This window comes from Prionailurus viverrinus, chromosome F1 (assembly GCF_022837055.1).
Source record: "Prionailurus viverrinus isolate Anna chromosome F1, UM_Priviv_1.0, whole genome shotgun sequence".
NCBI lineage: Eukaryota > Metazoa > Chordata > Mammalia > Carnivora > Felidae > Prionailurus > Prionailurus viverrinus.
Window position 1 is genome coordinate 28,404,448 of NC_062577.1, and position 26,650 is coordinate 28,431,097.

At 42.3% G+C, this 26,650-nt stretch overlaps 1 protein-coding gene across 3 annotated transcripts in view; it reads left to right on the forward strand.

Annotated features, from left to right (window-relative positions):
- Positions 1-20,521: 20,521 nt before the first annotated feature.
- Positions 20,522-26,650, forward strand: part of PACC1 (proton activated chloride channel 1) — a 168,294-nt gene continuing 162,165 nt past the window's right edge. For 2 of the 3 annotated variants that reach the window (XM_047840826.1, XM_047840827.1), the window contains exon 1: positions 20,522-20,646. The gene's annotated coding sequence lies outside the window, so the exon portion shown is untranslated. Of the gene's footprint in view, positions 20,647-21,350; positions 21,644-26,650 lie in introns of those variants that run through there. The other variant, XM_047840824.1, reaches the window with a different exon arrangement.

Below are 26,650 nucleotides of genomic sequence, written 5' to 3' on the forward strand. Positions count from 1 at the left end.
TATTTTTCATGTTTATTTTGTTTTGGGAGAGCACAAGTGGGGGAGGGGCGGAGAGCGGGGGACAGAGGATCGATCCAAAGCGAGCTCTGCGCTGACAGGCTGACGGCAGCGAGCCTGATGCAGGGCTCGAACTCACAAAACACGAGATCATGACCTGAGCAGAAGTCTGACGCTCAACTGACTGAGCGCCCCCCCCCGCCCCAGGTCAGTGCCTTTAAAACCATGAATTTGTTTCTCATTCATCACCGTCCACTGGCCATCTCTGTTAGTCCCACTCCAGAGCCCAGACTGATAGAGCGGTCACCAGCTGGCTAGACTGTTGTCATCCAACCAAGGGGACGTTCATTTTATAGAAGAGCATTTCTGGATTTCGGGTGATTCAGAGATGTAGCTAGATAAGGTCCAGAGCCTTCCCGAAGTCACAGAACTTAAATTCTTACACCAGTGCCTCTTCCTTTCTGCAGATACGAGCTATCCTGTTAGGCTGGCCACCCTCCAGGAAGACTGTGAGTAAACAAGGCTCCAGGTTCAACTTCAAAGGTGTAGTTTTTCTATGTGTTAGCACTATTTTATGCACAGGGTATACAGTGATGACCAAAGCATATAGAGTGTGTCTCCTTATGGAGCTTATGGTTTTGGGGTGGGGGGAGGCACAACACAGAGTTGAGCTTCCCAAACTCGGGAGGAAAGACCGAGAAACTGCTCCGGAGAGTCGCCCGGGCTCCCAGGGCTACAAGTTGTGTAAGAGGATGCAGGCACAGCCTGCTGATTGGGAATGGGTCGGCGACTGGATCTGCCGTGTCCCTGTCACCACCATGCAGCAGTGACCCTGCACTGACCCCAGAAACGCTGGTTAGGGGTTGGGATCCAGGGGGCTGGCTGAGGCAACTACAAGAGTGGGAGTGAAGGAGGGGGTGAGCGCAGAGTGAGAAAGAGAGAAAGAAAGCAAAAAAAAAAAAAAAAAAAAAAAAAAAAAGTAACATGACTCCCATCTGAAATGAGCCTGCAAACCCAAATTCCAGAACACATGAAGAAATCTAATGCCGGGACAGACGGCCAACAGAGTCAAAAAAGTAGGACAGGATTTCATTCCACATGGAAACTAATTTTGTAGATCAGCCAAACAAATACTTTAGAATAAGTACCTCTGACGTGTCAAAAGGGATGGATAAAAGAAATTATTAGAAAATTAAGGGGTGCCTGGGCGGCTCAGTGGGCTAAGTGTCTGACTCTTGCTTTTGGCTCAGGTCATGATTTCACAGTTTGTGGGTTCGAGTCCTGCACTGTCAGTGTGGAGCCTGCTTGGGATTCTCTCTCTCCCACTCTCTCTCTCTGCCCCTCCCCTACTCACACACTCTCTCTCAAAATAAAATAAAATAAAATAAAACAAAATAGAAAATTAAAAACAATGCCAGGTTAATTTTCTTTCTTTTTTAAAAAATTTTTCCCTAATGTTTATTTTTAAGAGACAGAGCATCAGCGGGGGAGGGACATAGAGAGAGGGAGACACAGAATCCGAAGCAGGCCCCAGGCTCCGAGCTGTCAGCACAGAGCCCAACGTGGGGCTCAAACCCACGAGCCATGAGATCGTGACCTGAGCTGAAGTCAGATGCCCAACTGGGCTCACCACCCAGGCGCCCCATTAATTTTCTTAAAAAGAGTTACCTAAAAATCTCAGGAATGAATCATAAAGTCATTGAAATTTAAAATAGCCTGGCTGAGAACATTTCTGGACTGAATGAAGTTGCAGAGCACAGCAGTGAAGGTGAAATTGGTTGTGGGGAGCACAGCCAGCGTCTGGACAGGGAAGAGAAAGCATTAAGACACATGGGGGGATCGACGGAGAGACACCGACTGTCATCTGATAAAAATTCTGAAAGAAGAGAAAGGAGGCAATGACAGTCCAGCAACGTTTAAAGAGATCATGACTCGGAATTTTGCGGAATTGAAGACTTCAAATCAAAAGTACATTCAAGGGGCGCCTGGGTGGCTCAGTTGGTTGGCGTCTGACTTCAGCTCAGGTCATGATCTCACCATTCGTGAGTTTGAGCCCCATGTCGGGCTCTGTGCTGACGGCTCAGAGCCTGAAGCCCACTTCGGATTCTGTATCTCCCTCTCTCTCTGTCCCTCCTCACTTTCTGTCTCTCTCTCTCCTCTCTCAGTAATAAATAAACACCTAAAAATATTTTTTAAAAAAAGTACATTAGAGTACCAAACACAGAAATAAGAATAAACCAATACCTAAACTCATCGTAGCAAAATTGCAGAACATGAAGGATAAGGATAATCCAAAAGTCAGCAGAGATAAAAGAGGGACTACCTACAGAGGAATGAGCATCGGTGCAGTGGCAGCCCTTTTGTAGGCAGTAGATTCCAGAAGACAATATGCTGATGTGCTCAAAGTGCAGAGGGAAAATCATGGCCAGTTTAGAATTCTACACCCTGACGAGTAAAGACACCTCAGCCACACAAAGACCCAGACAGTTTGGCAACCACAAACGGTCACTAAAAGAACTACTAAAGGGTATTATAGTTTAGTGTATGTAATCAGTTATTGGTTGTAGAAAATACTATTTTTTTTTTATATTTAAGAGGATGAAACTACAAGTCTGGAACAAAAATAAGAGGGGAGCAGGGTTCAACGGGTAACTAAACAGTACTGGTGCTTTTGTTGTGGCCAAGAGAATATTAAGCTATGAATACTTCACACCTTAAAAAGTATATTCTGTAAGAGCAAAGTGAAAAGTGAAAAAACAGACAAAAACAGGACGAGTAAATAAAGTGATCGACTTAATAAACTAAGGAAAGAACACCAGAGAAACCTAAACTATAAATAAGAAAATAATAAATAGAAGAGAAAAAAGTTAAAAAATAGTATTTGGGGAAGATAGATAAAACCAAATGTTTGTTTTTTGAAATAAGTACGGAAATAGACAAACCTTGAGCAAAGGGATCAAGACAAAGGAAAACACACACACACACACACACACACACACACAGAAAATAGGAATAAAAAGGGGCCAGAGGGGCGCCTGGGTGGCTCAGTCGGGTAAGCGGCCGACTTCGGCTCACGTCATGATCTCGCGGTCCGTGGGTTCGAGCCCTGCGTCGGGCTCTGTGCTGACTGCTCAGAGCCTGTTTCAGATTCTGTGTCTCCCTCTCTCTCTGACCCTCCCCTGTTCATGCTCTGTCTCTCTCTGTCTCAAAAATAAATAAACGTTAAAAAAAAAAGGGGGGCTAGAAATAGAAAATAGGAATAAAAAGTGGGGCGTCTGGGTGACTCAGTCAGTTAAGCCTCCGACTTCAGCTCAGGTCATGATCTCGGAGTTCAGTTCATGAGTTCAAGCCCCACATCAGCCTCTCTGCTGTCAGGGCAGAGCCCACTTCAGATCCTCTGTCCCCCTCTGTCTCTGCACCTCCTCCACTCGCACTCTCTCAAAAATAAATAAATTTCTAAAAACGTTAAAAAAACAGATACAATGAAGATGCAAAAATACTTAAAAGAATACTATTAACAACTTCATGCTGATAAATATGGACATTTAGAAGAAGTGGAAAATTTTTAAGGAAAAATAAAATTTTGGTGATGGATTCAGGTAAAACCAGAATAAAGCCTTAGTCATTAAAGAATTTAAATTGGCGGGGCACCTGGGTGGCTCAGTCGGTTACGTGTCCGACTTCGGCTCAGGTCATGATTTCGCGGTCTGTGGGTTCGAGCCCCACGTCGGGCTCCGTGCTGACAGCTCAGAGCCTGGAGCCTGCTTCAGATTCTGTGTCTCCCTCTCTCTCTGACCCTCCCCCGTTCATGCTCTGCCTCTCTCTGTCTCAAAAATAAATAAACGTTAAAAAAATTAAAAAAAAAATTTAAATTGGCAATGAAAAGTCTTCCCATCTCCAAAGACATCAGGCCCCGCTGGTTTTATCAGATCTTCAAAAAATAAATCAATGTCATTTTAAAAATCTGTTTGAAAGAATGAAGGGGAAAGGGAAGAAGACTACCTAATTTATTTTTTAAGACACTAAATCCAGACACGTATACGTAAAGTATAACTTAATCTCACTTTTTATGTGGATGCAAAATCTTAAAGAAAATAACACGATCGGACAGGATTTAATCACAACTTGAAAGCATAATTCAAGACTAGAAAACCTAAAATGTTTTTAGTCTCATCTTGATAAATGCAGAAAAAACATTTCACAGAGCAAAGTAGTTATTCATAGTTAAAAAAAAAAAAAACCTTTGCAAACTAGGTATAAAAGGCATATTTCTTTACCTAAGGCCATATATCAAAATTCTATAGGCAAATATTACACTAACTTTGGATATTTTTTTTTCAACGTTTATTTATTTTTGGGACAGAGAGAGACAGAGCATGAACGGGGGAGGGGCAGAGAGAGAGGGAGACACAGAATCGGAAACAGGCTCCAGGCTCTGAGCCCAGAGCCTGACGCGGGGCTCGAACTCCCGGACTGCGAGATCGAGATCGTGACCTGGCTGAAGTCGGATGCTTAACCGACTGCGCCACCCAGGCGCCCCGAACTTTGGATATTTTAAAGACAGCTCCAAAAAAGTAGGAATAGTGTAAGGATACCAGTTGTAAGCCTTTATTCACTGAGGGTCTTAACTGATGCAACAGAAAGGGGAGAGAAAGAAAGAAACACGGAGGGACAGAGGAATAGAGAGGGATTGAAAAAAAGAAAGAAAACTGTTCTTGTTTGCAGCAAATGTGATTACCTACATAAAGAATTACAGAAAATTCACAGAGAAATTCTTAAAGCTAAAAAGCATTCAACAAGGATGCTAGATATAAAAGTCACACAAAAATCACTAGCATTCCTACACAATAACTAATTAGAAAATATAATGGGAAAAAAAAACGATCCCATTAACAACAGTAGTAGAAATTATGTGTCCCCTCGGGACAAATTTGTTTAAAGGTGTGCAAGACCTTTATGGAGAAAGCTAGGAAAGTATTATTGAACAATATAAAGACCCAAATGCATGGAGAGAAATAGCATGTTCATTGATTACTCAACAATGTAAAAGTGTCCATTTTCTCCATATTGATCAATAGACTTGATGCTATTTCAATTTTGAAAATCCCCAAAATACGTGCTCTGTGTGTGTGTGTGCGATTCTTAATAAGCTAATTCTGAAATTCATGTGAAAGGGACAAGAAGGATCAAGACGAGTCTGAAGAAGAGGAGGGTAGTAAGACTGTGGTGGTATTGGTGGAGACAGACATACAGATGAGGGGATCAGAACAAAAGCCCAGAAATACTTCGACACACAAGGAAACTCTATAAGGTGGCATCACAACACAACGGAGGAGAAGAGACAAAGATTAAAGACCCCAATGTGAAAAGCAAATGTTTGTAAATTTTAGAAGAAACCACCGGAAAGTACACTTATTATCACCAAGTAGGGGAAGATTTCTCCTATAAGATACAAACATACAAACAATAAAATAAGAGAGAAATGTTTGCTCACATGAAGACAAAAAAACCCAACCAAACAAACAAACAAAAAAACCCAAACAACCAATGCACCAAAAAAGACACTATAAACATAATGAAAAGAAATTACAGAATGGGAGAAGGTATTTGCAATGCATATAACCAAAAAGGGGAAATATTTTAAGGAGGAGACATTATATAAGCTTAATTCTTTGATTTCAGGGCAATAAAACAAGCTATTAATACTAGGAATTAAAATAACAAAGTCTAAGGACAGAACAAAAATTAGAACAAAAATCAAAGTATAGGAACATGGCAAAAGAGAATTAAAATAACAACACACCATATCAAAAGTTATGAAATGTTATCAAAGTATATGGAAAGGTGAAATTATAATCCTTATATTTTTATCATTTTCAAGGAAAGGAAAATGAAAGTATTCAATCTAAAGATTTATGAAAATGACAATAAAATTCTTAAGAAATCAAGAGAAAGAAAAATTAAGGCAAAACCAAAACTAAATGAGTTAGAATAGAGGAAACTTTATAGACTTAATTTAAGAGTTTCTTAAAATAAAATAGAGAAACCTTTAGAGAAAATAAAGAAGGAAAAAAAACCCCTGTGGATAACAAAATTAGAAATGAAAAGAAGGATCCAACATCAGATAAAGAGCTATTTTTAACATAAGGCAATACTTTGTAAAATTTTAAGTTAAATTTGAAAACTATTTCTTCTGGAACCAAAATTAGAAATATAAAACCTAAATATAATTATCACAGCTAGAAAAACTAGAAGAGAAAAGAAGGAAAGAACTGTCTCCAGAAAAAAAAAAAAATTGCCTAGGCCTAGAAACCTTTAGAAGGAAAAATCTTTCAACTCTTAAGGAATAGATAATTACTGTGTGTCAGTTATTACTTCCAAACACTGAAAAATAGAAAAAGTATGCCTAAGTTACAGAGATAATCCTGATGTCAAAACCTGAAAAAGATAGCTTGAAAAAAAAAAAAAAGGAAAATAGGTTTAATCTAAATTATGAACAGAGAGAAGAAAATCTAAAGACAGATACTAGAATAGCAAAAGAATAACCCCAGTAGAGTTTAACCTAGAATGAAAAGGTTTTTGTTTCAATATTTGAAAAACCCAGTAGTAGAATATATCACATCCACCGGTTCAAAAAGAAAATCCAACAATAGATACAGAAAAAAGCATTAAAATCTAATAGCTAGTCCTAATTAAAAAATGATTATAAGTTTAAGAACTTCTTAACACTAAATAGTATTACAACAGTCAACACTGTCCTTAAGAATGAAACACTGAGGCAATATTATTAAAATCAGGAACAAAATAGGGATAAAAGCTATTGCCATTTTTATTTAATTTTGCTCTGGGAGTTCTGACCAATTAATAGTACATATATAAAAATAGGATGCATGAGTGTTAGAAGGGAGAAAACAGATTTATATTTTTTTGGAGATGATATAATTAACTCCTGGAAACTCAAAAAAATAATTCATCTAAAAATTATTAGAGGTGGTTTGGGAGGTCAAGAAAACTGCTAAATATACAAAAGAGAGGCAAAAACCTATGTAGCTTTTCTACATAGAAATACTATCCAGTTCAAAAATACAGTGAAAAACATAAAATTATAATAACAAAAATGAATAATGACGACATTGAAAACCTCTTAAATGCCTTGGAATAGCTTTCAGAAGAAAGTGAAAGATTCACATAATAAAAACTACAAAATGTTACTGAAAAATGTAGAAGAAAATTTAAACATTAAGTTCCTTGGCCACGATGTAGGATTTTTCAAATTCGTCTGTATGCTTAATATATTTTCAATACAAATCTCAATAAGATTCTTTTTGGAATTTGACATCATCATTCAAATTCTTACTGAAAGAGTAATTAGGTATGAATGGCAAAGAAAATGTGCATGAAAAGAAATGATGAGGAAGAGGCCCCACCAGGTGTTAAAACCATTTGAAAAAGTAAGTATCAGTAAAATCATGTGCAATTGACAAAAGAACAAATGTACAAATCAATTTTTCATTATATTTTCTAACAGAATAGATATTCTGAGCCCACATTATACACAACAGCTTAATCTGTGATGAAGAAAGCATAATAAGTCAGTAGGAATAAAATTATTGTTTAAAAAACTGTGATTATTTAGAAAAAAATAAATTTAAAGATTTACTCCAGATCGTAATCAAAATAACTGGATATGGATAAACAGATGTAATTAGATTTAAAATACAAATCTATTCAAATAAAACTAAAAGAAAATTAGAAGCACATCAAAAAATGTTCAAAAACTTTAGTCATCAAGGAGATGCAAATTAAAACTACAATAAGCCACCACTGTATGTCCAATACAATGGCTAAAATTTAAAAAGACCGACAGTATCCGATGTTAGTAAGGATTTGGAGCAGCTGGAACTCTCATACGTTGTTGGTGGGAATGTAAAATGGTGCAATCACTTTGGGAAAAAGTCTGGCAGTTTCTTGTAAATCTAAACATACATCTATTCTATGACACAGCAATTCCACCCAAAAGTACTTCCCCAAGGGAAGTAAAAGCATATGTCCACAAGAGGACAAGTACAAGAACGTTCTTGATGGCCCCAAACTGGACACAGCCCATGTGTCCATCAAGAGAGAAATGGATAGACAAACTGTAACACAGACAAGTAATGAAGTATTACTCTTAGCAACAAAAAGAAACTCCTGATACCCACCAGCAACAGATGAATTTTTAAAACATTATATTGAGTGAAAGAAACTTTACACAAAAGAGGTAGTCCTGTAAGAGTCCATTTATATAAAGTTCTAAAATAGGTAAAAATAATCTGATGAAAAAACTAAAAACCGTGGCTGCCTCTCAGGTAAAGTGGGAGTGAGAGTCTACTGGGAAGGGATGCTATGGAAATTTCTGGGATGATGTTAATTTCTCTTTACGTATATTTTAAAAGCTTTATTTAAATATAATTCCTACTGCATACAATTCACCCATTTAAAGTGTACAATCCAATGGTTTTTAGTGTATTCATATATCTGTGTAACTATCAGCTCAAAAACAAAACATACCCTTTAAACTTATAAATCTTGATAGGTTTATGCATTTGTCATTTGTCAAAATTCAAGGAATGACCCTCTTACGATTTGTGCGTTTCACTGTAAATACATAATATATATGAACTTTATGGTTTATGGGGTGGGTGGTGGGGGGAGTGGGTGAGATAGGTGTAGGGCATCAGGAGTGTTCATGAGTTGTGTTGATGAGTTCTGAGTAAGGTATGGAACCGTTGGGTCACTATATTGTGAAACTAATACAGCACTGAAATTAAAATTTAAAATTTTTAAAAACATTTTTATTAAAAGAAAATCGGAAATAATTTTCAAATTTCTATATGGAAAAGCTGTTTTCTTCAGAAAGGAAAATGTTGATAGATTTGATTACTTTAAATTTAAACACCTTTGTATGTCAAAAAATATAGAAACATAACCAACATTAAAGTGCAAATATCAAGCCAGAGGATGATTATTATTTAAAAATATTAGACAAGGAGGTCTTTGTCTGTATATTTGATATATGTGGAAACATTCTAAGTCATTGTATTAAGGTACCAGCCGATATGTGTGGGCAGAAGCTCTGACTAGAAAATTCATAAATAGGAAATAACACTTGTTAACAAACATGGGGGAAATTTCTTTATGTTTACAGAAACTTAAATGAAAATTACATATATCAAAGACCCTTGAATTTATATACTCTGATGTATTTTCCTTTGATAAATATATTTATTCTCCTTGAGAAGACATATTTAAAGTAAAAGTGGGGGGCTCCTGGGTGGCTCAACTGGCTGAGCGTCCAACTTCAGCTCAGGTCATGATCTCACAGCTCATGAGTTCTAGCCCCGCATCAGGCTCTGTACTGACTGGCAGCTTGGAGCCAGGAGCCTACTTCTGATTATGTCTCCCTCTCTGCCCCTCCCCTACTTGTTCTCTCTCTCTCTCTCTCTTTCTCGCAAAGATAAATAAATATTAAAGAAAATTTTTATAAAGTAAAAAGGAATAGCTATGCACAGAGATGTAAGTATAAGAATGTTTATTGTACCACTACTTGTAATGATAGGTCAGATATTACCCAAATGTTTAACATAGAATATTAATTAAATAAATTATAGTGTCAAGATAATAAATTAACTTAGGACTCTTGTATAACCATTAAAAATGATATCGTAGAAAAATACTTAATGATGTGGGAAGACATTTACATCCTGAGCTTAAAAAAAGAAAAAAGCCCCAAGCTTCCTTGATCCTTCCCCAAACCCATTCTCCTATATCCCCACTGTGGACACAGAGACATTTAGCTTCTGTCAACTTTCTCCCTTCTCTTTTTCCCACATCCCTTTGGAAGCTGTTTCTGTCTTTCACTTCTGGTGAGGAGGAAATAGACTGGCATTAAGATTGGGAAAGAAAATAAAACTCTTAAAAAAAAAAAAACAACCCAGGAAACGTATGAAATACTGCTTCATTAACTATTTTTTTTTATTTGGGAAAAACCATATGTGCACATCATTAAACATTGGAATAATAAAAAAAAATGCATATAATGGAAAGTCTCTATCAGTCCTAGGTGCCTTAATCAGTTTTTCTTAGATATATATTTTTTGGAAAGACATTTTCCATAAGCACCAAGCAAAACACAATAAAACAAAGAAAGAGGAAAGAAGGAAGAGAGGGAAGGAAAGATTGAGGGAGAGAGAAAAAGAGAGAGAAGAAGGGAAAGAAATCAAGACAGGGAAAATATGGGAGAAAATTAGAATAAGCTTTTTCTCTGAGGGGTTTAAAGAGACAAAATTTATTTGCGAATATATGTTAAACATTTGGATCTCAAATGTTCGGCAACCTGCTACTAACTTAATAATACCCAAAGTGGGGCACCTGGGTGGCTCAGTCGGTTAAGCATCCGACTTTGGCTCAGGGCATGATCTTGTAGTTTGTGAGTTCGAGCCCCACATGGAGCTGGCTGCTGTCAACGTGGGGCCCACTTTGGATCCTCTGGCTCTGTCTCTCTCTCTGCAACCCCCACCCCACTTGCATGCGTTCTCTCTCTCAAAAACCAATAAACATTAAAAAAAGAAATAAATCTTTAAAAAATAATACTATTAAACAAATATTATTTATAAATACTTCTTTTTTCCAACGTTTTGTTTTTGTTTTTGTTTTTGTTTTTTTGGGGGGGGGACAGAGAGAGACAGAGCATGAACGGGGGAGGGGCAGAGAGAGAGGGAGACACAGAATCAGAAACAGGCTCCAGGCTCCGAGCCATCAGCCCAGAGCCTGACGCAGGGCTCGAACTCACGGACCGCGAGATCGTGACCTGGCTGAAGTCGGACGCTTAACCCGTGACCTGGCTGAAGTCGGACGCTTAACCCACTGCGCCACCCAGGCACCCCTATTTATAAATATTTCTAAAACAAATCAGGATCGAAAGTGAGTAGCTTTTTTACTTGAGACGTCTTAGGGAACAGTGAGCCGGTCATTCAAACCCAAATTAGGGTTCCTGGCCTGACACACATCTGTGTACCTGCAGGAACAAGGGAGTAGGGGCTGTGAAATCAGAACTGCCCCGGGCCCTGGACACGCAGCTCTGATATAAAGAGACTAGTGGAGGTTCGGAACCTTAGAGATGCCCCCAGCCCGGACTTACCCCACTGGAGAGTGTGTCTAGGGCAGAAGCACCCAATGACAGCCACTGGGAGTGTATACATTTTCTATCCTGGCGTCGTCCTCAGGCGCTCGGGATGGAACCACAGATCCCTGTTCTTTTTAACAACCACTTGGGACTGATTAGCCATGAATGTACTGGCTTATATTTACTGCTGACAATACTGATTAATGAGTGGGGAGAGGACAGACCTGTCAATCCAGGTAGCCTACCAAAAACACAGCTGGGCGTCTCAGCCGAGAGCAGGCTTAGGGCTCACGGTGTGTATCTTTCTCAGGGGATCCCCTTTTTTCCACCGTGCAAATGTAGAACATTCAAAAGGGTATGTTCTCAAGGGAGGAGATTTAATTAATTTTTACTGCTTCATCAAAGACATTCCTAAGTGAATAGGAATGGTTTTGTGTAGGATGAAGCTTAAAAATAAACAATTTATTTATGAACAGTTTATTTATAAGTGACCTTATAATTAGTCCAGGTCTTTATATATATATATTTTTTTCTATATATATATATATATATATTTTTTTTTAATTCTATTGACCACTCACCATGTACATAACTCCTTGCCAGAAGCTTGAAGAAAGTTCATACAGTGAGAAGGAAGGCTGGGGGAAGAAAGCAAAATGGGAACAAGAAGGGAAGGAAGGAGTTAACTTAGGGATAGAAGGAAAGAAGGAGACAAAGGCAGAGAAGCCAAAGCAGGAATGGAAAGAACAAGAGAACAGTCATCTGTCGCAGATGTCATAAAAAGCTAGAGCTGCCCTTGTAAGCCCTCATCAAAATTCAGAAATATGTCCTCATGTATAAAATCAAGTGGTTGTTTTTCCCATCGGAAAAAAAAAGGGCAGAGTAAAGTTTTCATAATTTCCACTTTTCTTTTATACCTTTACACACAGGTATCTGAGAGCGGAACTGGTTTTTTTTTTTTTTTTTGTCTTTTTTTTTTTTTTAAGGGCTTTTCCAGTCCAACTACTTCTCTTTCACCAGCCGTCACAGAGCCCAGACACTGAGTTGACTTTATTGTTATTGCAGCTCAAGTGATGACTGCAGTTCAAGAATCAGCAGGTGAAATGAAGCCTGACGGTCTCCTGATTTACCTCCAACATATAAGCAAATTAAATTACTGTCATGTTTTTAAATGAGCTTTTTCTAAAAGAGTTTCTGAGTGTTCCATTTTCATCTGATTTTAGCTGTTAGTCCCCGAGGATGTGAGCAGTTAATTTTCCTTATTAGTGCCAGTGCCTCCAGTAGATGCATCTCCAAGTGTAGCCCCACTTTCTGAGCTCTCTGGCTTGGCACAGGGAGAACTAAAGGCAAGAAGACCAACAAAACAGAAGAGCAGAGCTCTGATGCTCAAAGCTCTTATCTCACTCATTAATTCTTCAAGTACTTAGTGAGCACTTACTATGTGCAGGGCCCAAGTTAGACACTGTGAGTACAGTGATGGAGAGACACTACCCTTGCCTTCCCTAAGGCCTAAGAGTCCTCCTTTGAGGTGGGCACAGCAGGTTCTGTTAATATCCCCATTAAGAGTCTGGGAAACAGGGGCGAGGGACAGAGACAGCTCTGGGATTAGACTGAAGCCTCGCTCTTCTCTCCTGAGGTCTAAATACTTGGCTAACTGTACTCAATAGCTCTCAAACTTTTCTCTTCCTAGTTTAACAAAAGAAGGCATTTGCTGACCCCACATCCCACCCCCATGGGATTCCACTCCCCATCTTTACAACTGGGGAAATGATTTGTGTCTCTGCTCCTGCCTTAGAAGCAGCAACACATTTCTTCACACAACTTTAGACTATTATTGTAACACTGGTAATAAAATGGCTTTAAGACATAATTTGCTGAAGTCTTTAAATGTATCTTTCCCTAGAGCTGGGTATATAAAAATTAAGACTATAGGCGTGCTGGGTAAGCTCAGTTGGTTAAGCATCCCACTTTGGCTTGGGTCATGATCTCATCATTTGTGGGTTCAAACCCCATGTCAGGCCCTGTGCTGACAGCTCAGAGCCTGGAGCCTGCTTTGGATTCTGTGTCTCCCTCTCTCTCTCTGCCCCTCTCCCATTCATGCTCTGTCTCTCTCTGTCTCTCAAAAAATAAACGTCAAAAAAATAAGACTACAAAAAAGTTTTTTTCGTATAAAGTGATCAGACCTCTAGGTATTCAGAGAGCGATGCTAGATCTGGATGGCTCCTTGGGGACCTCTGAATTCACCTGCCTTTCATGTCTGAATCCTTCCCAAAGAAGAGGAGCCCAGAGGGTAGGTGGTTTTTCCTGACAGCATTTTCTTATTCTTTCGCTCATTTCAGCTGTTAGCAGCAGCTGGTTTTTTTCAGTGCGCTGAAACACCCGCTGCCTTGTAAACATACTCTCTAATACCGTGCATTACTCATAGTTTGAAAAATCACTTTGACTCCTGAAACGTAATTATGTTAATGTCAGATGAGTCAGCAGGAGGACAGCATGCTGCTGCTGTGGTAGCCCGTGCCTCCTGCCAGCTCTCAACCCCAGCGCCTGGGGCTTCAAAAAAAAAAAAAAATCAAAAGAAGAGAAACCCCCTTTTGGTGGGAGGGAAGAGAACTTCTACTTATGGCTCAAGAAAGGGCTTCAAAGGAGTGATCAATTTCATTTTCGCCACAGCGTGAAAGGGAAAGCCGAAGTAGAATCGCTAACCCTAGGTTAATCCGTTTACGTGAAGAATAAACAGGAATTTGCAGAGTTTCTCTAGAGGATCTGTGATTTTTCCCTAGGAGATAAGTTGAGACAGCTCACTCTGATCAATATACAGTCGTGATTCGTTATTCCCAGGGTTCCTCTCTGAGGTATTTTCACGCTCATGGGAGGTGATGCTGAGCTGGGAGGTGCAGGACTATTACCCTCACACATGCGTAGGAAATGGGAGGCTGCTCCTTTGCGTGGGGATTCCAGACCCTTGCCGGGCTCCCCACGACCCTCGCTTTGGCTCTGTGCCCACTTGGGCAGCACGACTCCTTAGACAAGAATTTGTAGCCACTTTCTTGGGTCGTTTTCAGCATCACTTACAACCTCTCAATGGTTTCCCCTCCCCTAGCTGCTGGGAAATGAAGAGGAACTGCGCAGGACAGGGTTGGAAGTTTTCATGGCTGACCACAACCCCTACCTCCTCAGGCTCCTAGCCTTGGTCCAACTTGCCAGGAACCTCAGCTGTGCCCTTCTCAACCAGCCTCACACCCTACCCCCCTTGCCCTGCTGAATTCAGAGCATCATCCAAAAAGGCTTCCAGGTTTATTACTGCACCCATGTCTCATAATAACCCATATTTCATAGATGGGAAAACTGAGGTTCAGAGAAGGGGTGTCCTTGTGCAAGGTCACACAGTGAATGGCAGAGTCAGACGCTCTACTCTGCCAACAACAGAACAGCGAATCCACACTTTGAGGATGAAGAGTGTGTCAGTTAGGGTTGGAAGGACCCCAAGAGCACATATTTTTACAGATGAGACAAGTAACCAAAATCTAGAGAGAAGCAATGATTTTCCCAAAGCCACCCAGCTCAAAAAGTGGCAGAACCCACTGCCAAACAGGGTCTCCTAACCCCCCGCCCAAGAGCTTTTCCTCTCTAACCTCCTTACTTCCTCATTCTGGACTTATTCCAGTTTAGACACAGAAAGAGCCTGCTCTCCCCAGTTAAGCTATGCAGCTGACACACTGGACACAAAGCATTCTATCCCCAGAGCACGAGACCCCACGAGAGCTAGAGATGTCGAGGAGGAGAATACCCAGGAAGGAAGGGGTTAACCCTGTCCTGCAGCTTTCCATGATGATATGGCTAATCAATATCCCAGATTAACTACAGCACCGATCAGTGGTATCTTCAAACTGTGGCTTCCTCCAGGCTCATTTCAAAGGCTGGGAGGACATCATTGCTCAATTGGGGGGCGGGGTGTGCTGACCCGGGCCCACCGTTGTCATGTATCCTGTGAGAGGAAAAAGACTCTGCAGCCCCTAACTCCAGGCTTTTCAACCCCCCTCCCTGGGACGCCTTCTTGGGGTCCCACTAGACATCATGTACCTGGCTCATAGAACTTCCGGTCTTCCCACCCTTCCACAGGGTGGCACCGTCCCCCGGCCACGGTGGGTGCTCTCCCAGCTAAGGGCTTCCTGACCACACGCCTTTGTCCCATGACATTTTCCCCACTTGGCCCCAGAGACAAAGAAAAGTCAAGACTCACATTTTGGGGTGAAGTGCCAAAAATCCTGAGGGAACTGTGGTGCATCCTATTTAGAGGAGGGTTTCCCCTTGTCATGTCTTCCCAGCTGGTTCTATCCAATTTATCCTGGAGGTATGGTTGAGGGACAAAAGCTAACCCCGCCCCTGTCCCCCAAAGCAATCAACAGCTGTTACTATATTGAGTGGCAATATGATGTCATATCATAGGTGACTAACCCACCGAGGCTTCCCTGCGAGCCATCATCTAAATATGACCGCCTTCCATCACCCTGACCTTTTCACAGGAGAAAGCTGAGTGAGGGGCTTGATAGTGCCTCCCGGGGCTCAAGTTCATGGCTGACCTTCTGCGGCCAGCGTCTCTGACTGAGCATGTGAGAACACACACGCCCACCCCCACATGCTGATTCCCTCCCTGGCAGAAGGTCACTTTCGACCAAGGCAGCTTTCTTCCACTGGCCTGATTTTGAAATTAGTAGCCACTGGAATGTTTAATAATCACAGTTATTAGGGAGGAGGTGAGGGGGCATCCTGTATATAATTACCCTGGCGTATATCCCAGATGCTGGGTTAGAAACTTTACATATAGTTTTTTAATGCGATACTCAGAATGCTCTGAGGAAGACAGTACTGCCCTGTGGACTCAGAGAAACCGAGATCAGAGGAGTTAAGTAACTTTCCTAAAGTTACAGAGCTGGTAGTCATGGTGGGGCTCAGATTCCAGCCCAAGTCTCCGACTCCACAATGCAGCAAACTCTGCATATGGAAAGATGTAATCACCTCACCTGAATTTTTTTAAATAGACTTCATTTTCTAAAGCAGCTATAGGTTCACAGAAAAATTGAGCAGAAACTAGAGTTTTCCCATAGACCCCCCCCGCCCCCACACTTGTACAGCCTCCCCCACTGTCAACATCCCTCACCAGGGTTGTACATCGTTATAGTTGATAAACGTACATTGACATATCATTATTACCCAAGGTCCATAGTTTACAATATGGTTCACTCTTGGTGCCGAGAACCCTATGGGTGTGGACAAATGTATAATGACATGGATCCATCATTATAATATCAGGTATTCTCACTGCTTAAAAAACCTCTGTGCTCGCCTATTCATCCCCCCCCCCCCGCCCCGATTCCCTGATCACCATGGATCTTTATACTGTCTCCATAGTTTTACCTTTTCCAGAATGTCATATAGTTGGAATCATACAGTATGTAGCCTTTTCTGATCGGTTTCTTCCTGAGGAAACTGTGGAGCATCCTATTTAGAGGAGGTTTTCTCTTGTCAGGTCTTCCTGGCTGGTTCCATCCAATTTATCCTGGAGATATGGTTGGTGAGCAAAAGCTGACCCCGCCATGACTTTTTGTAGCTTGATGGCTCTTTTTTTTTTTTTTTTAAGCGCTGAAGAATATTCCATTGTCTCGATGTACCACAGTTTATTTGTTTCTTCACCTACTGAATCACCTGGCTTTGAAATCTTTATTCCAGTGTGGTTCACTGGTCTTCTTCTTCTGGACCCCATCCCTGCCTCCTCAGTCTTGCCACCTACACAGCCCCTGCCTGGGGCAGAGGGTGGGGGCTGGAGGGGTGAGTCTTGGGCATCCCTGGTCTATGAATCATTTCAGCAACCTGGAAACCAGCTATCCCTCTAGGACACGTTCTAGGGTCGATCTGAGGAGATCTCTCACATGCACACGTGCCAGAAAATCAGAACATCCCCTTTTCCCTCCATGCCACTTACACTCATGTTTGCCCCCCGGTCCCCAACATGGTCATTGTTGGTATGTCCCACCAGTTACCACAGGGGTTTCTCTTTTTTTATTCCACCCGTTCATCCATCCACCCAACAAATATTTATTGAGCACCTACTATCTGTTGGTCCTAGATGGCCAATCCACAGAGGACACTGAATGTATTTACATAAGTTTGCATACAGAGTTACACCCACCACGGCACTTCCCATTCCATTAGGAAATACTATTTGTTGGGGGTGTGTGTGCAAGGAGATAAAGACAAACACATAGCGAGTGACTGAAAATAGGACTGTGAGACCACGTGAGTTAATTATTATCTCAAATTATAATGTCATATTTATTACATGTAAAATTGTATTGTAATTATTAAATTATTTTTACTGTTCTTTTTTTAAAAAGCCTCTTATACAGTGCTTTCTGGTTTTTAGGACCTAAGTGCTTTTACATAAATTGTAAACCTACACGTCGCCTGACAAGGGTGTACAGGTTGAAATATAAGAAAATTTCGGATAAATTCCTGGAGGGCAGATCTCTAACAAGTTATTAAAGTGGAGTTAGGAAGAACCAGAGTGCATTCCTAACCAGTGAGAGTGATGTCATGAAGGCTAAGTGCCATAATCCATCCCAAGCCATTTTAGTGGCTCCATCACAGGCAGGCGCTCAAGTGCGACACAGTTCTGGGCTGACCCGGCGGGCCATTGCTAAGCAGTTACCATGGATCTGGATTCACCCAGGGACCACTGAGCTTCCATGATGCTGGGAGCCGGCTGCATGGCTCCTCGCCGACCCCTTCCACCCTGTCAGGGAAGCAGCCGTGTGTAATGTCCCACATCTTGCCCCCAACAAAAGGAAAACTTTACTGTGTGTCATCCAGTGAGTCACCAGCACGGGTGGGAACAGACCCAGGATTCCTGCTCTTTTCTTTGCTGGAGCTGTTTGCTGGAGATGACAATCCTTTCGCATTAGTGGCCAGTTACATTTATGGTTCCTAATGACATTTTAATGGGGCTTATGGGATAGGAAAATGATGGGAAGTGAAGGCTGGGAGATAAAAAATCAAAACCTGAAATGAAACACAAGAACCTGATTACTAAACGTTTAAAAATGGCAATCCAACTCATCAGGTCATTCCATTGGGAAATGGTGCCTAGGTCTGAGGAGGAATAACCCCCCTCGTCTATCTTGAGGTTGGATGAGGGAGACAAGGAAAGGAAGGAGGGAATAGCCAGGGATCCTCAGGAACTGTGTTCTCCAATTCTCCCCTCTGATTTCATCTCTATATTTACTTCATTTGTATTCCCTTCCCTCACATATGTGACATGTCACGGTTTATCATGCAGCTTAACACCCATCGTCCCAATGGAGACTTGTAACAGAGCTGTGAGCCACGGGAAGAGCAGTAGGTACAGACAGGTCAGCTGACTAGGAGCCTCTACCTGACAGGCCATGCAAGCCCGAGTAGGTCACCTCACCTGGACCTTAGTTCCCTTAGTTCTAGAACAAGGGCTGAACTGGTTGGCCTGAAGGTCCCCTGCCGCTCTAAGCTTCCATGTCTGTGTGTCCAGCCCCACAGAGGAAGAAGCCACTGCCTCCATAAACCCCTACCCCCCTCTAGCTAAGGCTGCCCATGGTTTCCTCCATCTCCTGCTGAGGCTGCGGTGAAAGCACACACAAGGTGTTTGGTCACAGGCTCCAGAAAACCTGGCAAAACAGAAAGACAGCAGTGGACAGTGACTCCAGCAGGATGACACAGAGGACAGGAGCAGGGGACACACAGAGGAGAGCTTTGTGGTGGCTGGAGACTGGGTGCCAGGGAAGAGGGGTCAGCTCGGAGAGTGAGCAGCAGGGAGGAAGGTGCTTCTGCTAGACCTGGCGCGTGAACTCTGAAGGTGTGGGTGTGAGTAGGGACTCACCAAGGACCAGCAGTGATTGTCAGGAGATAACAGCGACAGCAGCTCACCCACTTGCCTCTGTCTCCAGGACACAGGCACCATCGTTTTGCTCCAAACTTTGAGAAGCTGCCGTCTCTAATTTGTTTTGGGCACAACGTTTCGTTCTCGTAGGAAATTTTCTGTTGCTTTCTAGGGAGGGGATCGTGGGAGGAGAAACGAGGTATTTCTTCTGCACTGGGCGTGCCAGGCGAGGACGTTTTGATTAAGCGGGATGGGCTGTCTAGTTTCAGGAGAGGACTCACAGAGTCAAGGGTAGGCCTGGTAGGGCTGGGACTAGAGTGTGGTGAGTGAGGTGCTTTGGGGGCAACCCTCAAGGGGGCACTCGCCCTCGGGGTCCTGCAAGGGCAGGATGAGCACCTGAGCGTGAGTGCCTCCTCACTGCCTTAGCCTTGGGGCCTGGCCTCCTCTGGGGACCTTCTGGCATGCAGCGGGTTACTCGTTCAGAGGCGCTGGGCTTGCGTTATGAGGGGAAAGTGGTTCTGGGGGACTCAACATACAAAATAAGACGCATTTCACGCCTCACCTTTATCACCAAAAACATGGACTTGGGGGGTCCAAGCGACCTGGGAATGGTTTCCAGCTTGCCATTCTTCAGCTGTGAAACCTACTGACTCTTGCCCTGCCTCCACTTCCTTCCTCCTCAATGTCAGAATGGGGACAATAGCCCCTACCTCGGAGAGGAGGTATGAGGATTGAAGGAGGGGGCCAAGGAGGATAATGAAAATACCTGCCTCATGGGAAACCTCAGCATAGCAAACCTCCCTGGGAGGCTGTGATAGTGTTGAATGACCAAGTGCTGTACAGGGTTCTTGTCCCAGAAGCTTCCACAGCAACAATAGCGTCGGAGGACGGTTTGGAGATCGGTCCACCAATTTCACACCCAGAGGCAAATAACATGTTACAGGCCACGTGACCAACAAAGGTTTGGACGCAGTCGAAAACAGTGATAAATGGGCCAACCTGGCCCAACTGATGGATTATTAAATAAACACTCAAACCACAGCTTTTCTCTGCCAGCAGGCATAGAAGACTATGAGGAGGGATTGTAAGTGAAGGGGTTGGGAGTCGAGGGCCACGGAAAACTCCCTGACCTTTGGGTCAAGATCAGATTCTGACTAATCAAGGAGGGCTTCCAGGAGGAGGTTCTGGGGCTTCCAGCAGCTTTAACGAGGCTCAGTTGCACTCCTTTTTTTTCATCACCATCTCAACAGCCAACACTTCTCAGTGCAAAGGGCTAGAAGATGGGCTCTGACCCCACGGTTGGGTGAGTGGAGTCATCGCCCCAGATCTTTCACGATCCGACGCCTGGTCCCTTTAAGGCATCGAAACTTAGTGAACGTTCTACGGGAGCCTCGCGGCCTCCGCGAGGCGCGCTGACGTCACCCTTCGGGGAAACGGCTGACGTCACCGCGTCCTCGGCGAGTGGGGGCGGGGCCGTGACTCACCCGGGCCGCGCCCCCCGCCCGCGGCGGAGCGCACGTGAGCGCGCGCCGCGCCGGTTTCTAAGTTTAGCTCGGCGGTTTCGGTGGGGTCGGGCGAGGTAAAAGCGGCCGAGGGGACTAGGTGGGCTGGGGGGGCGGCTCTCTCCGTCCCTGCTCGCCCCGCCGGAGGGCCTCCTGGAAGCCGAGGGTCCGGCCGGAGGGTGGAGCGCGGGCGCCCCCGCGGCGCAGCGCTCCGAGGGTCTTCCGCGTGCAAGCCCGGCCCCCCGCTCGCCCAGCCTCCGAGCAGGCGCTCAGTGAACGAGCCCCCGTTTCCGTCTGTTCGGCGACTCGGGACTTCCCGGAGAGTCCAGGGTTCTGGAAAGTTCTCCCAGGGTGCGGTGTGGGCTGAGGTCCCAACAGGCGCGGGGCCCGAGCCGTCGGGGCCCAGTTCTCAGTGGCCTTGTGGGGCCATCGCTCAGCGTTTCCGAACTCGGGGGCGTGGGGGGGGGGGCCCGGGCATGGCCGGCGTCACCATCAGCGTTTGTTGGGGGGGGGGGGCTTCCCGGGACACCCCCTTCCGAATTCGGCTTGGCGGTGGGAGGGACTGTGCCCTACGTGGTGTGAGGGGCTGTGGCCGTCCTAGGGTCAGCCCAGCCACAGGGGCCTGAAGGTCACCGGATGAGGAGCCAGAGCTGATGCCACAAAACCGCAGGCTCCCGTCCAGAGGAGCCGGGGGGCATGAGCCAGGGGCGTACCAAGGTGACCTTCAGGAAACATTAAATCCTCGTTTTAAAGAAAGTAGCCCCAGACACCTTGGGAAACCGACACTCCCCCGGTTCTCGTGGGGGGGAGGGAAAAGTCGTGGAAAGATGCTCTGTCAGCGTAAAGTGAACTGCGATTTTGACTTTGCAGAGCGGTGGGCCACGTCACAGTGACCTGCATTCCGTTGTTGGTGTGGCATCCTCGGGTTTCACAGGGTTTGTCTCCGTAGGCAGCTTCTAAAACAATGTTCATGAAGCTTTTGACCTGGTTAGATGGAGTGTCAGATACTACTGAAGTGTTAAATATAATGGCCAACTGAGAAAGTCATGCGATAAATGGAACGTTTTCTAACGGGTGGGCCGTTAAAAATTCATTATTTCAAGTTTTCGAAGGCCATTACCTTGAGTTTTTCGTATGTTCTTGTCTTAGAAATTGTGGAATCAAGGTAACTTTGTTGATGATGAGACCTGAATGAATGACAGAAACCCCTAACTCCAAACGTGTAAAGGTGGAGATTTTCAGATATACGTATGGAAACTGCAAGTGTTGAGGGCTTTATTCCCCTTCCGTGTCCATCTTAACACAGCTGAAAAAGGGCGGACAGTGTGGGATCTAACAGATCCATCCAGAAGTAGGCTTACTGTTTTGTATTGTTCATATAGCCGCAGAAGACTCTTTGTCCTAATATTGTACAGTTGCTACAACATTTTCCTTAATGTAATGCTTGTTTGGGGAGGGACTTAAGGGGAGCAGGTGTGAATGATGATGAATCACGTTCTCAAACTGAGCTAATTTCCCTTTGTGTAGGCTATTGTTCTGTGTATATGTAATGTGTAGGGACCTTAACATAAAAGTTCTCACATTCAGAAATTAAGATTTTCAGTCCGGAAATTGAGTTTTTGCTTTTAAAAAGACTTACCCTTGGAACAGGCCACCTGCATCCTGTAGGCGGCCTGTTTGCATTTCTGTAAAGTCTTCCCTGCCCCCAAGACGTACCTGCTCTTTTTGAACTACCACATCTGTTACTTATTGTTCGCTATATTGTGATTGTTTGCTTAAGTGTTTGTTTCTCCCACTAGACTAAGCTCTTGGGTCTACGGGCTGGTGCCTTTGTATCTTTGGCATCTAGAGCACTGTTAACGTATTTTCGGAGTATTTTGTTTCATTGAATAAATGTGGGTTTCCCAAAGGAGATTGCACATTTTGTGAAGGGAGTTGTTTTGTTTTGTGCTTTTTTTTTTTTTTTTTAATAGTTGAGGGGATTGAGCTGCAAACATATATAGTTGCTGTAGGAACACAGTTTCCTTCTTTTCTAAGCCCACCCTAACTCAACCCCCCCCCTACTCCCACCACTCCCATCACCCATGAGAAAGGAGCCAAAGAAAATAAAACAAACCCTAAATTATGTTGGGATCTAAGTGATGGGTGTACCTTTAGATTGGGGATTATAGAACTTTGTCCTGCTCTCGGGCCATAACTGTAATCCACACACTTGACATTAGTTAGGTACTTGTCACAGGGGAGTTGACTAGTCTTCATTTAAAAAAAAAAATTTAGGAATTTCAGAATCTCTCTTCTTCTGTGGATAGTTAAGACTGGTTGCTAAATGGGAGTGTCTTACATTGAAATAGATTTATTTCTGTGCAATGATAACTTCGTGCCTACCCTGACAGATCATGACCTGGGCCGAAGTCTGCCACTTAACCAGCTGAGCCACCCAGGCTCCCCAGAAGGGCTACATTTTAATATCCATTGTTTAATTAAGTCAAGAAAGAGTAATGTGTATGTGGAAGATTTTTAACAAGGTTTTAATTAGGGTTTTAGAAAGTGGTTCAGCTAAATTTTCCCACACAAGGAGTTACACAAGTGTGATGAAAGGCAGAAAGTAACTTTCATGAAAACAGAAGAAAGAAAGCTAGAAGAAAAGACCAAGGGACACTTTGCTATTGGCTACATTCAGTTTTGACAATTCCTACTTCTTTTCACACCACCCTCCTCACCATTTTTAGGCACTGTTTGAACTGGATTTTTTTTTCTCAAAATAGAGCTTTCTATAATAATAATCGTAATCATAATCATAATAATAGAAATAACTTCCATTTGTTGAGCACTATGTGCCCTGTGCTCGATGCTTTATGGAATTATTTCAGTTAATCTCTGTGTGTGCGTGTGTGTGTGTGTGTGTGTGTGTGTGTGTGTGTAATCTCAGAGATCTATTATAAAGAATTGGCTCGCATGAGTACAAAGGTTGGCGAGTCCAAAGATCTGCAGGGTGACTTGGCAAGATGGAAACCCAGCAGAGCCAGTGATAATGGTTCCATTCCAGGTCAAAGGCAGGAAAAAGCTGATGTTCCAACGCCTTCAGGAAGGAAGAATTCCCTCTTACTGGGGAGAGGGTCAGCCTTTTTGTTTTTCTCAGGCCTTCAACTGACTGTATGAGGCCCACCAATGTTATGGAGGGCAACTACTTTACTTAGTCTACCAATGTAAATATTAATGTCATCCAAAAACACTCTCGCAGAAGCACCCAGAATAATGTTCGACCAAACATCTGACCACTCTGTGGCCCAATTTAATAAATTTGTTAACCATCATCCAGATCTATTTGATTTCCAAAGCTCATGCTCTTAATGTTAGTCACAATGTCTTCCTCCTACTCTAAGATTCACAAAGTAGCTTTAACCCTGGGCCTGCCTTCCCCTCCTCATCTGGAAGGAATGTCTGTCACAGTTCATTCCACTCACACGTGATGAACACACCTAATTAGGGCAGGTGTTTAAATGCCAGTAACCAAGCTCAGGATCCCCTTCCCCAGTAGCACATACAACATACAAGAAGGCCATTCCAGCTTTCTAATTATATTCCAAGCTTTCTGATTTTGTATTCACTTAACACTTTGAACTGATTCCCTCCACACAAGCACATCCTACCTGAATCCTTGTTCAGTTTCCTTCATGTCCTCTTTGAAGGGCACCAAGCCAGTGAGCCCATGACCTTCCCTTCTCTCTACTGACCAAACTTGCTATTGCTTACTCTTGACTCATTCCTGCTATCATTGTCACTGTCATCTTAATTTTTTTTTTTTTTTTTTTTTTTTTTTTTTTTTTACCTAGTTGGCGCTATTCTGTTACATCCTAGGGCACCTTCTATAGATATCATAGATGTCCTAATAACCACTTCATTCTTCATTTTTTCACGAACAGCCTCAGAGCATTTGTTCTTAGCAACTTAGTTGTCCTTTAAAATCCAGAACGTGGCCATTCTCAGCGAAGTAATACTTTGAATTTTTATTCGTTTTTTTTGTTACATATTATTAAAGTTAAAAACATTAGAGAACACTAAAGATGGACAAAATCAGATTTTATTGATAGTCAAAAGATATGGTTGAGGCTGTCTAGCTTTTAAAACCAAAAATGTTGGGGTGCCTGGGTGGCTCAGTCGGTTAAGCGTCCGACTTCACCCGGGTCACGATCTCGCGGTCCGTGAGTTCGAGCCCCGTGTCGGGCTCTGGGCTGATGGCTCAGAGCCTGCAGCCTGCTTCCGATTCTGTGTCTCCCTCTTTCCTTGCCCTTCCACCATTCATGCTCTGTCTCTCTCTGTCTCAAAAATAAATAAACGTTAAAAAAAAATTTTTTTTAAAAATAAAACCAAAAATGTTGAGATGGTATTGGGAGAGGACAGTTGTTAACAGATGTTACAGATACTAAGTTATCACTGAAGATATTTTTCATTCTTCTAGAAGTTAATTTACCAAGTACAACTCACATAAAGGGCATTTTTATTACAGCCGCAAATTAAAAGACACTTGCCTTCCATATTGGGAAAAAATCAAGTGCATATTTTTTGGTTGATAAATGACATCTGCCACAATTATATGCACTGAATCAAAATGAAAAACTTCTGTTACACAGTACGTTTATTCCAGGGTTTGCAGGGCTGGGAATTACGTTAGTCCTCTTAATTTAAACTGACTTGGATTATCTGATAGAATAAAAACAGAGTATTAAAGTAGGGATCCTAAAAATCTAAGTTGAGAAGTTTGATTTGTAATTTGGTACTGTTTTTACAAGCTACATTCTAAAGATAGGCAAGTGACTTTGGTCTGTAAAACAATTATGAGGCTGGGTCTTTTGTAAATGGTTTCTTGGGTGCATTTTCATCTATTGAAACCTTAATAAAGAGGAGACATCACTTAATTACCCCATCCTGTGTTTTTAATAGTGTTGTTGTTGTCTTTCTAAACCCAGGTTTGTTGAAAACAATCCTGTCTTTGCCTTTGCATTTTTTTAGAAGCTGAGCTACAATTAGTTTTAGGACACAGTAGGATCTATCAAGTAATAAAGCTAGCTGGTGATTCTTTGTGCTTAACAAAGAATCTATTAGATGTAGAATTTCTAGCATATTCAGTAAGCATCATTTACGGTGATATTCTGGAAGTTTAAATCATTGAAATTTTTAACAGACTGAGATTATTTTGAGATTTTAAAAATATATATTGTCTTAGTGACATTATGGTTATGATAAAGGTTTCACAATCCAAATCCTTAAAAAAAAATCTCGTAACATTTTTCTTATATCCTATTTTAAATGTTGATATTATCATATTGATTAATATCCAATTAGATTATTAGTGTTACAAATAAATACAAAAAATTACTAGATTGGCTTCACTCCTGTAAATAAGATTTGTTTTATACCTAAATTGTAAACTATATTTTAAATTTTATTTTATTTTTAGCTGGGTAGTTAAGGTTTCATGCTTGTTTTTTTAAAATCAGGCTTGCTGAGGTAATTTACATGCAGTAAAATTCATTCTTTTAGGTGTAAAATTCTATGAATTCTGACACACACAGCTATATAAGTATTTCCACAATCAAGAGAGAACATTTCTACCACCCCAGAAAGTTCACTTGTGCCCCTTTTAGTTAATCTCTTATCCTGACAATGAAATTTTAAATAAAATTAATGAAATAAGACATTTAAAAACATGCCTGATACACTAGCCTTGGACCATTGTTGTAAACTAGATTATAACTTTAGTGGGAAAGCAAATGTAATTGAAACAAACCTCAGTTTTTAAATATATTACTCAAAAGTTATTGGGTAGAAGTGTTAAAACGAAGTGAAAGATTGATTTAAAATTTTTTTTAAATGTTTGTTTATTTTTGAGAGAGAGAGACAGAGTGTGAGCAGGGGAGGGGCAGAGAGAGAGGGAGACACAGAATCGGAAGCAGGCTCCAGGCTCTAGGCTCTGAGATGTCAGCACAGAGCCCAATACAGGGCTCAAACCTATGAACTGTGAGATCATGACCTGAGCTGAAGTTGGATGCTCAACCAACTGAGCCACCCAGGCGCCTCTGA